Source organism: Pinus tabuliformis, chromosome 7 (genome assembly GCF_031772625.1).
Source record: "Pinus tabuliformis cultivar Carrire ecotype Pingquan chromosome 7, CPIR1, whole genome shotgun sequence".
NCBI classification, from domain to species: Eukaryota; Viridiplantae; Streptophyta; class Pinopsida; order Pinales; family Pinaceae; genus Pinus; species Pinus tabuliformis.
Window position 1 is genome coordinate 689,431,807 of NC_142293.1, and position 10,290 is coordinate 689,442,096.

The window sequence follows — 10,290 nt, forward strand, 5'->3', positions numbered from 1 at the left end:
GGAGGAGGAGGAGGCGGGGGGGAGGTAGAGGCAGAGGAAGAGTAGGGGGGATGTAGAGGCGAAGGAGGAGGAGGATTGGGGGGGCGGGGTGGGTGGTGGTTCGGGGGGCAGAGCAGTTGTAGGAGGAGGGGGGTGGAGGAGGACAAGCAGGCAGAGGACGAGGTGGAGGAGTAGGAGTGGGAGAAGAAGGATGGGGGAAGGGAAGGTGGAGGAAGAGGCAAAGGAGGAGAAGGAGGAGGAGGAGGAGGAGGAGGTGTGGGTGGTGGTAGAGGTGGAGGCAGAGGGGGGGGGAGGAGGAGTGGTTGGAGGTGGAGGAGGAGAAGGAGGAGAGGAGGAGTGGTTGGAGGTGGAGGTGGAAGGTGGGGCAGGAGGGGGTAAGTAGAGGAGGAGGAGGAGGAGAAGGCGACGAAGGCAGAGGAGGATGAGGAGGAGGAGAAGGAGGAGGGGGAGGTGGAGGAAGTAGAGGAGAAGAAGGCATAAAGGGGCAGGTGGATGAGGAGGAGGAGGAGGGGGGGAGGTGGAGGAGGAGGAGGAGGGTATGGGGGGCGGGGTGGAGGAGGAGGAGGAGGATTGGGGGGGCGGGGCGGGTGGTGGTTCGGGGGGCAGAGCAGTTGTAGGAGGAGGGGGTGGAGGAGGACAAGCAGGCAGAGGACGAGGTGGAGGAGTAGGAGTGGGAGAAGGAGGATGGGGGAAGGGAAGGTGGAGGAAGAGGCAAAGGAGGAGGAGGAGGAGGAGGAGGAGGAGGTGTGGGTGGTGGTAGAGGTGGAGGTAGAGGGGGGGGGGGGGAGGAGGAGTGGTTGGAGGTGGAGGAGGAGGAGGAGGAGGAGGAGTGGTTGGAGGTGGGGGTGGAAGGTGGGGCAGGAGGGGGGTAAGTAGAGGAGGAGGACGACGAGAAGGCGACGGAGGCAGAGGAGGATGAGGAGGAGGAGAAGGAGGAGGGGGGAGGTGGAGGAAGCGGAGGAGAAGAACGCATAAAGGGGAACATGGATGAGGAGGAGGAGGAGGGGGGGAGGTAGAGGAGGAGGAGGAGAAGGAGGTACAAGGGGCGAGGTGGAGAAGGAGGAGGAGGAGGAGGAGGTGGGAGGGGAGGTAGTGGAGGAGGAGGAGGAGGAGGAGGAGGAGGAGGAGGAAGGTGTCGGAGGAGGAGGAGGATGAGGAGGAGGAGGAGGAGGGGGGGGGAGGTATAAGCAGAGGAGGAGGGAGAGGAGGAGCAGGAGCAGGAGCAGGAGGAGAAGGTGAGGTAGAAGCAGAGTTGGAGGAGGAGGAAGAGGAGGAGGAGGAGGAGGAGGCAAAGGGGAGGAGGGTGTGAGGAGGCAAAGGGGGAGTAGGGGGTGAGAAGAAGGATGTGGAGGAGGGGGGGGAGGAAGGGGGGGAGGGCGATTAGCACGAGGAGGTGGGTGGAGGAAGTGGGGGAAGGGGGAGTAGCACGAGGAGGGGGGAGAGGACGACGAGGAGGTAAAGGAGGAGATGGAGGAGGATTAGAATGAGGAGGAGGGGGGGAGGGGGATGCAGAGGCATAGGGGGAGGAGGTGGAGGGGGTGGTGACAAAGACGGGGGTAGAGGAGGGGGCAAGGAGGAGGAGTGGTTAGAGGTGGAGGGGGGAGGAGAGGCGGGGAAGCAAAGGAGGAGTAGGAGGAGGAGGGGGGATGGAGGTGGAGGAGGAGGAGGAGGAGGAGGAGGGGGTGGAGTCGGAGGCAGAGTCGGAGGCGGAGGCAGAGGAGGGGGGAGGAGGAGTAGTGGATCAAGAAGCACGAAGAGTTGGTTTTACACTCCCATTCTGTATTTACACTAGATTTAATTTTGGTGTCAGGCCCATTGTCATTCTTATTAGAGTCGTAATTTATTGATGTCCTTTCCAACATGCATATAATGTGGTGTACTACATTTGTGCATTTCGTTCACGACTTGTGACCCTAGTTCCTTCTAGATTGGAATATAATTTGTGCCTCTTATCTACTTTAGTTATAATTATTAAGATGTATATTTCCTCAAAGAAACTTGTATGTTCCAAAATATGCATGTTCAATTAATTACATATATTTCTCTTGAATATATGAATAATAACCTGGTAAGATTTAGTTCCCTACACTATTGTATATCTGGAGCATTTTCTTACTAAGGGTGAATTAAAAGACTCATCCAAAACCATATCAAAAGTAAATTCCATCATTACATGTAGATGCACCAATCATCACAATAATAAAATTACATAATCTCGTACTTCACACCAAGACCTGTCTTCCATGAGTAAAATTTTTAGAATTTGTTTTAGGATGGAACCCACTTAATTAACCATAAATTTATTTATGTCCATTTATATACTTTTATTTGAAATATTTCTTGGTGTTGACCTTGATTTATGGAAATTGTACTTGTGATTTTATCTTTTTTGTTTTCCATTTACCTCATAAGAGTTCAACATTTCTTCCCTTAAGATCTCTTATAAGTATCATCTACATTCTAGTTAAGGTATGTCCTTGCATAGCAATCATGCGACTCATAATTTTAATTCTAATGAGTAAAGTAATATGGTGATAGTATGACAGAAGAGACCTATTGGTACAAAATTAAACATAGTATTCAACTTTTTTTATTCCCCATTACTCTTTTCAACACTCCCATGTCTATTTATCCCACATGATGACCACATCCGTAGAATTCATCATCCAAATTCTTAATCCAATAATCATACACTACAATTTGTTCATTTATCAAATTCGAATATGAATAAGGTCTATTATTTAAAGTATTTTAAACCATTTTTACCTCATGGCTCATGGTATAGAATCCATGTGCCCTCCTAAGAGAATTTAATGATAACTTAAGTTTTGGGGAACATATAATGAAATAAAAATTTTACCTTCTACATAATTTACAACACTTAGTAATAAGGAAAAATAGAACAGTGACTAATTTTCCATTTATACATATGGAAATTAATTAACGCGTGAATTGTTTTTATTTTGTGTATTACTCTTAACTCTACCACAAAATGTAGCCACACCAGATAGTGTATAAAGGAAGCAACTATCACAAAATTTATTGGATGCATCCTATCTCCTAGCTCATTGAAGGAGATCATTTCATAGATGCACATGATCAAACATTATGAACATTCCATTGTGAATGGAGAAAATTTCATGTCTCCAGATACACTGGATTGTATTGCTAATCTAACCAAAACATTTCGATATTTTCTTTACATTGCGTGTTCAGATGATTAAGTTAATTTTTAATTTACTTTGATTAGCATCCTTCCTCAATTCATTATATAAATTTGGTGGAAAATGTCTTTCTCAATTCAACAAATTAAAAAAATTCCTCAACAGAAAAAATTTCCCAATCCCCAAACTGAGTACGATCCTCTTCACCCAAACCTAGTACAATAATTTTGAAGCAGAGTTTAAAAGAGGGATGGAAGGCTAGCATATGTGGTCATTATGTAATTGCAGATCCTTTTCCTATCTCCAATATGATGCACCAGAATAGCTTCAACAAAAAAATCATTGGTCACCCCTCTCAAATTACTCCATCAATTGCCATTGTTTCTGGTTGTGACTAAGAATGAAGAGAATAATTATGAAATCAAGGGGAATTGGCAAGAATTTACAGTGATATGAACTAGTATACCTTAAACCATACTTGAAAGGCCAAACATAAAAATCATGCAAATTTCCTCATATGAGCAAGCCATTATAGAAGAAGGATATGAGAGAGTCATCATTGTGATCATAGCCAACATTTTCCCTGAGACTCTTATGGATTTTGAGTCTCCACACATTACTCAGCCTTGCCCATTAGGATGCCAGATTTTCGACAACACCTTGGTCTCCTCTTTCGAGATATAAATTCTTACAATGGTGGCCTTAGGGACATTTCTCGGCCTCCCTTACTAAATGACTGCAACACCTTGCAATATCTCCCTCTATGGAAGTATTCAAAGGAAATATAAAGGAAAATACATCCAATATAGTTTTAGCACCGAAGATGATGAAATTTGATACCAAATTATGGGTAGGAGGAGTATTTATATGGAAGAACTGCTAATCGAGCAGACATTGTGTAACCTCCACGCAAGAAGAGATTAAGACAGTAGAAGATAAGATGAGCAAGATTTTCCCAGTGTGACTTGTCTATGTGCAAGTAAGGATAAGTGTTATCCAAATTACATAAGAAGACAGGATAATAACCACTCACAACAAGTTTCCATTTGCTTTCTACAAGTCTGGTAGCTTCACTCGCTTGTCTACCTGAGGGATAGTTGTCCTCGACCTGAAGAACACCTCGTCTTCTTATTACTTTTCCACCCAGAAAGAAACTCATAATTTTATAAACCTCTACAAGTATTAGGATTACCTAAGGTGAATAAGGTTATAGTTTTCAAGATGGAATGCAATTTCAATGCTTTAAGGTATTAAAGACACTCTTTATCCTTATTTGAGCAGTGAGCGATAACAATTCGATACTTGGCCATGGAATGTCCAACCATGTCTCTTTTTCTCAGATGAGATGGATACTCACATTGTTCTCCCTGAAACTAGGAAAGGATAACCATTATCCCACACCAAATTCCTTTGAACGCCTCCCGATCAGTGAATAGGGCCAACAAAAAGGCATTATTGGGGACCGAAAGGGAAACAACAGCCCTTAATGGGATTTTACCCAACAACCTAGTTTGGAAGGTGTCTCTTTATCTTTAAATCTACAAATAAAATGAACTACTTCTAAAATCTACCAAAACCTATCGTTATCACTCATAGTAAACTATTATAGGGTCAATGTAGACAAACACAATCACTTAACCTATGATTACTTAAAAGTAAGCAGGCGGAAGTGATTTTATCCATGTTGTGATTCTATTACCCATAAATTGGATTGATGTACTTGGAATGTTTTTATTTGTATTTAGTAGCAAAGGAACCTTTGGCTTCATTAATAAACTCTTTTGACAGTTTATTTTAGTATCATTCATTATCTTGATATTTTTTTTCGTGGTTGTGATTTATCGCTAGCACTTCTAACTACTTTTGTAACTTTAGAGAATGCTCATTTCATGTTTAAGAAATAATCCTGAGGCTAATGTTCTCTAAAATTGAGAAGTACTCACTATAGATAAACAAAAATGATCATTTCAAATACATTAGCAAGAAGGTTTACAACACCTAGCCATCGATATTCGTATCATTTATATGGTAGATTGGGTCTCGACTTCCTTATTGACAATCCTTAGAAATCAAAACTTGAAATCACCATATTTGCTTCATGCCTATTCGTGGTTCTAGCATTGCACCATATGTCCAAGGATTTAAACATATGGGCATTCTTAACTTGGTAGGAAAGGTTTCAAGTGTCCAAAATGGCATCACCGAAACATCACATTTCTTATGGCGTGCCTTTCACACTACACTTTTGTAGGGCTTCTCAGCGCTTGAGCCAGCGACCATGAATTCATCTTGCACTCATTAAGATAATTGAGGATATTATGTTAAGCATAGAATATAATTAAGTCATATTAATCACATTAAGCAGTTGGTTCACTTTAGGTGATGGCAAGATTTGGAAATTATTGCATGGATGCGGCTTGACAACATTCACTCCCTGCAAACTTATTAAAATTTCCTCTGATATTTCAGTTTGATTTCAATCATAATTTATGATTTTATACTTATTTCTAGACCATGTATTTGCATAAATATCCAAAATTACAGTTGTTCAATAGCCCAATGTATGGTTCAATCGGTCATACTTTCTTGTTCTAAAATATCGAAGTTCATTGCAAGTTAGTAGTAGCAATTATTGGGGTTTTATTTGTAAAAATATCTTAACAAATTCCCAAAATAAATTCCATCTATTCTCTTTAATTTTATAACATTCCAATTTACCATGATTCTCCTTTCTACTTTGTTTCTAAAAAAAATTTCAATATTTGAGTTATGTAGAGTATTGTAACTTACTCTTTTAAATGCTCACATATTTTACTTCTTATCCATGTTTATCTCTCTAGAGACACTTTAGGTCCCTAAATACTTCTTTGTGTGAACAATATAGTAGGTCCCAATATAATTTTCTTATTTTTACTTGGGAAGAAATAGATACAAATTTATAATTTTTTACAAAACCTTTACTTTTTGGAAAGTTATTAATTGTACATATATTAATGTCTATAGACTTATGCTATAAGTCTCCTCATTTTGACAATCTTATTATGTCTAAAACTAATGAAATTAAAGCATGAGTGTGTAGACTATGTTCTATGCATACACAAGGAATATGTTGGGCAAGAGTCTATGTGTAATAGGGTAGATCCTATTACTATGCACAAGGTGGGGCAAAATCTAGCATTTAGCTCTGTATATGTCTGTCATAGTTTTTTTCTTTTTTTCTTTTTTTTCATTAGCGTAAAGGTGTTATAGGAAGAATGCAAACCACCAAGCCTATTGAACTTCCTAATTTAGGACCTAAAGCTCATTCATACCCTACAGAGGTGGGTTGGATCTTAGGCCACAATACTCGAACATAGAGCTCCAAAACCATTTGCCACATACATCCTTGATCCAATATTAAAATCCCATATTTTGTTCTTTCACTAAATTTAACTTGGCTTAAACTTATATGCAATAGTTGTCATATCTGTCCATATAGAATCATCCGATAGACAAAGTTAAAACCTGCAATTCTACACATGCATACATCACATCATAGTGAAAGTCATCAATCATGATCATTCAAGATCTTACAGTCAAGTTCTGTTCCTCTGAGGATTTAACACAAGGATTAATGGAGACATTATCATAAATACACTGTAGTTAAATTTTCGATACAACATGTTTATAGTCCTATTGGTGTATCTTATGCAACACTAACCATAGTCAATAAATAGTTAAGATGACCTTTAGTAGATGCAATTCATAGTGCAAAAGGCCTATCATGGATAACCTGAACCACTAGCTCTATGATGGCAACATTAAAACATAATTATTCATCCTACCTAGTTGTTTCAAGCATCATTATTCAATTATGTTTCTACACAAAGATCACACATGTAGCTATACACATATGCTGAGAGAATTCGACAATATACAATGTAAGGAACAACATACAACAAATCCCATGCAATGGAGTTCTATAGAAGAAATTGAAATAATGTCAAATGGAAAATCAAGCACTGCCACCCAACCTAGAACTTCCTGCTTCCAGTTCACCCGCGAGCCGAGAGTTCTTTTCATTGATCAACTACCTCATGTTGATCTCTTACATGGGTATTTAATATTGTCTTTCATGATATGGTTTCCATTAGTGTTGTTATCTCAAAATCAGACCCTGGAAGGCTGCTGACCAGGAAGACCTTAGGTAACTATTTCAAACCTACTTTAGGTTAAGGCTTAGCCTCCCCAACCTGAGAGGGCTCTCTCAAATGATTAATGATTTTTTATTATGATTAAGATGGCTAACTCTTGTGAAACATAGATAGAAAAATGAGAGTGGTCGAAACACAATTAGAAAGTATCCATTGGGCTTATGGAGTTAGATATGCTTCAGTATTAACAGTAAGGCTAGCTCTGCATAGAAGTCAAGGCATTCAGAATCCAACATATGTAGAATACACCAAACACACAGAAGGCTAGTATGAAGTCCTATGATATAGAAGAGAGTCATTCCCTGCATAGGGGATCAATAGACAGAGAGGAAAAACATGAATTATTCAATAAAGTTGAGATCAGGTGCATTTGTGGTTCAAAACTTTGATAGTTATTCATTTATCTCCAAAATTATGATTATATCATGGAAATCACATGATTCCTTAGGAGTCTTTGAATGTTTCGAGGGTAGATGTGAGATTCGTCCATATGTGTTGTGGGATTTGAACAATTCTCAACCAATATGAAGTTGTTGTGGTTTACATTTTCAAGAACTGGGTTGGATATTTTGATATCACCATTGAAGATACCTGAAGTGGGCCATGATGCTTCAACAAAAGCCCCAAGAAGCTCCAAAAATATTATGACTCGACTTATTGTTTACTCTATACTTGAATCTGGAAGAAAGGGAGCGCTTGTCAATATGTTATATTTAAGGAGTTTTTTGTGGTCATGGAAGGAAGCAATCTAAGATGCTACATGTCAATGTTGACTTTCAATTATGAATTTTTTTTAGTAGTACAGTTGTTATATTATTTGTATATTTGGGGTGTTGGTTTGGATTCGTTGGTGAAATTCTCCCTTTAGTTTCCTTCTGAATGTTGTGAGCATGACTATTTATTGACATTAGAGTTTCCATCAATTGTATTCAACTACATAGTATGGAAGAACCAGTTTTGAAGAGAATTGTTCAAAGTGCACAAAGTGGAATAGATGAGTCATTATGGAATGTGATTGGTTTTTTTGTTATGTTTTTTGTTTTGTCTTATTTGTTAACTTTTTTTTTGTTTATTAAAATTGTAAAATCAATGGATGAAGACATGAATACAATCAAATTAGTGTTTCTCGATGTTTTGTGGTGCCCATAGAATGCATCACTAATTTATTATATATTGATTATTTTTGTTGTGCTTTGGGGTTTAAGAGAATCAGTTATAGCTTATGTTATGAGATCCATGTTTGTAGAAAGGTTAGTTGGATAATTGTCTGCTACATACAGCCTGAGATTTCCCTTGGGGATATTTATAAGCATCAATTATAAAAACTTTATCGAAGATGGTTAGAGGTGATCATATCTTAAATGAGTTGAATGAGAAGGTCGAAAATTGTGGTGGGGGAAAGAGCATTGTCAGAGAGACTTCAGAGTAGGCATAAATGTCGATGAAGACCAGTCATACATTTGTGACATGTGAATAGAAAATACATTTATTATAATTTATTATATATTGATTATTTTTGTTGTGATTTGGGGTTTAAGAGAATCAATTATAGCTTATGTTATGAGATCCATGTTTGTAGAAAGGTTAGTTGGATAATTGTCTGCTACATATAGCCTGAGATTTCCCTTGGGGATATTTATAAGCATCAATTATAAAAACTTTATCGAAGATGGTTAGAGGTGATCATATCTTAAATGAGTTGAATGAGAAGGTCGAAAATTGTGGTGGGGGAAAGAGCATTGTCAGAGAGACTTCAGAGTAGGAATAAATGTCGATGAAGACCAGTCATACATTTTTGACATGTGAATAGCAAATACATTTATTATAATTTATTATATATTGATTATTTTTGTTGTGCTTTGGGGTTAAGAGAATCAATTATAGCTTATGTTATGAGATCCATGTTTGTAGAAAGGTTAGTTGGATAATTGTCTGCTACATACAGCCTGAGATTTCCCTTGGGGATATTTATAAGCATCAATTATAAAAACTTTATCGAAGATGGTTAGAGGTGATCATATCTTAAATGAGTTGAATGAGAAGGTCGAAAATTGTGGTGGGGGAAAGAGCATTGTCAGAGAGACTTCAGAGTAGGAATAAATGTCGATGAAGACCAGTCATACATTTTTGACATGTGAATAGCAAATACATTTATTATAATTTATTATATATTGATTATTTTTGTTGTGCTTTGGGGGTTAAGAGAATCAATTATAGCTTATGTTATGAGATCCATGTTTGTAGAAAGGTTAGTTGGATAATTGTCTGCTACATACAGCCTGAGATTTCCCTTGGGGATATTTATAAGCATCAACTATAAAAACTTTATCGAATATGGTTAGAGGTGATCATATCTTAAATGAGTTGAATGAGAAGGTCGAAAATTGTGGTGGGGGAAAGAATATTGTCAGAGAGACTTCAGAGTAGGCATAAATGTCGATGAATACCAGTCATACATTTATGACATGTGAATAGCAAATTGTAATTTTTGTATTAATCTTTGTAATGATGTAAATGTAATCCTTAAAGGGGGGTCTTGGAATTATGCTTACTTTAGTAGATAAGTAGGATTAAGTTGTTGGTTGTTGGAGTTTTGTTGAGAATTTTTTCTCAACAATATTCTCCTTGTTTGGAATCTGTTAGATTTCATGAGAACTATTTATGTCACTTGTAATTTTTGTTTGAAAGGAACCATATACAAATTGTTTTGTCTGCACAATGTCTATTCCTCATATTTACTTGTTGTAGGTGATAAAAAACTTTTTGATAATCTATAAAAAAATATTTTTGATGATGAATTAGATTAACATGAGATTAAAAATGAATGTTACCCAATTCTAAATATTGTTATTGATTAAATTTTATTCTATATAACTCTCAAATCCAAATATAAAATTTATTTCCTCTATTAGCTAGTTTATTAGAAAAAAATT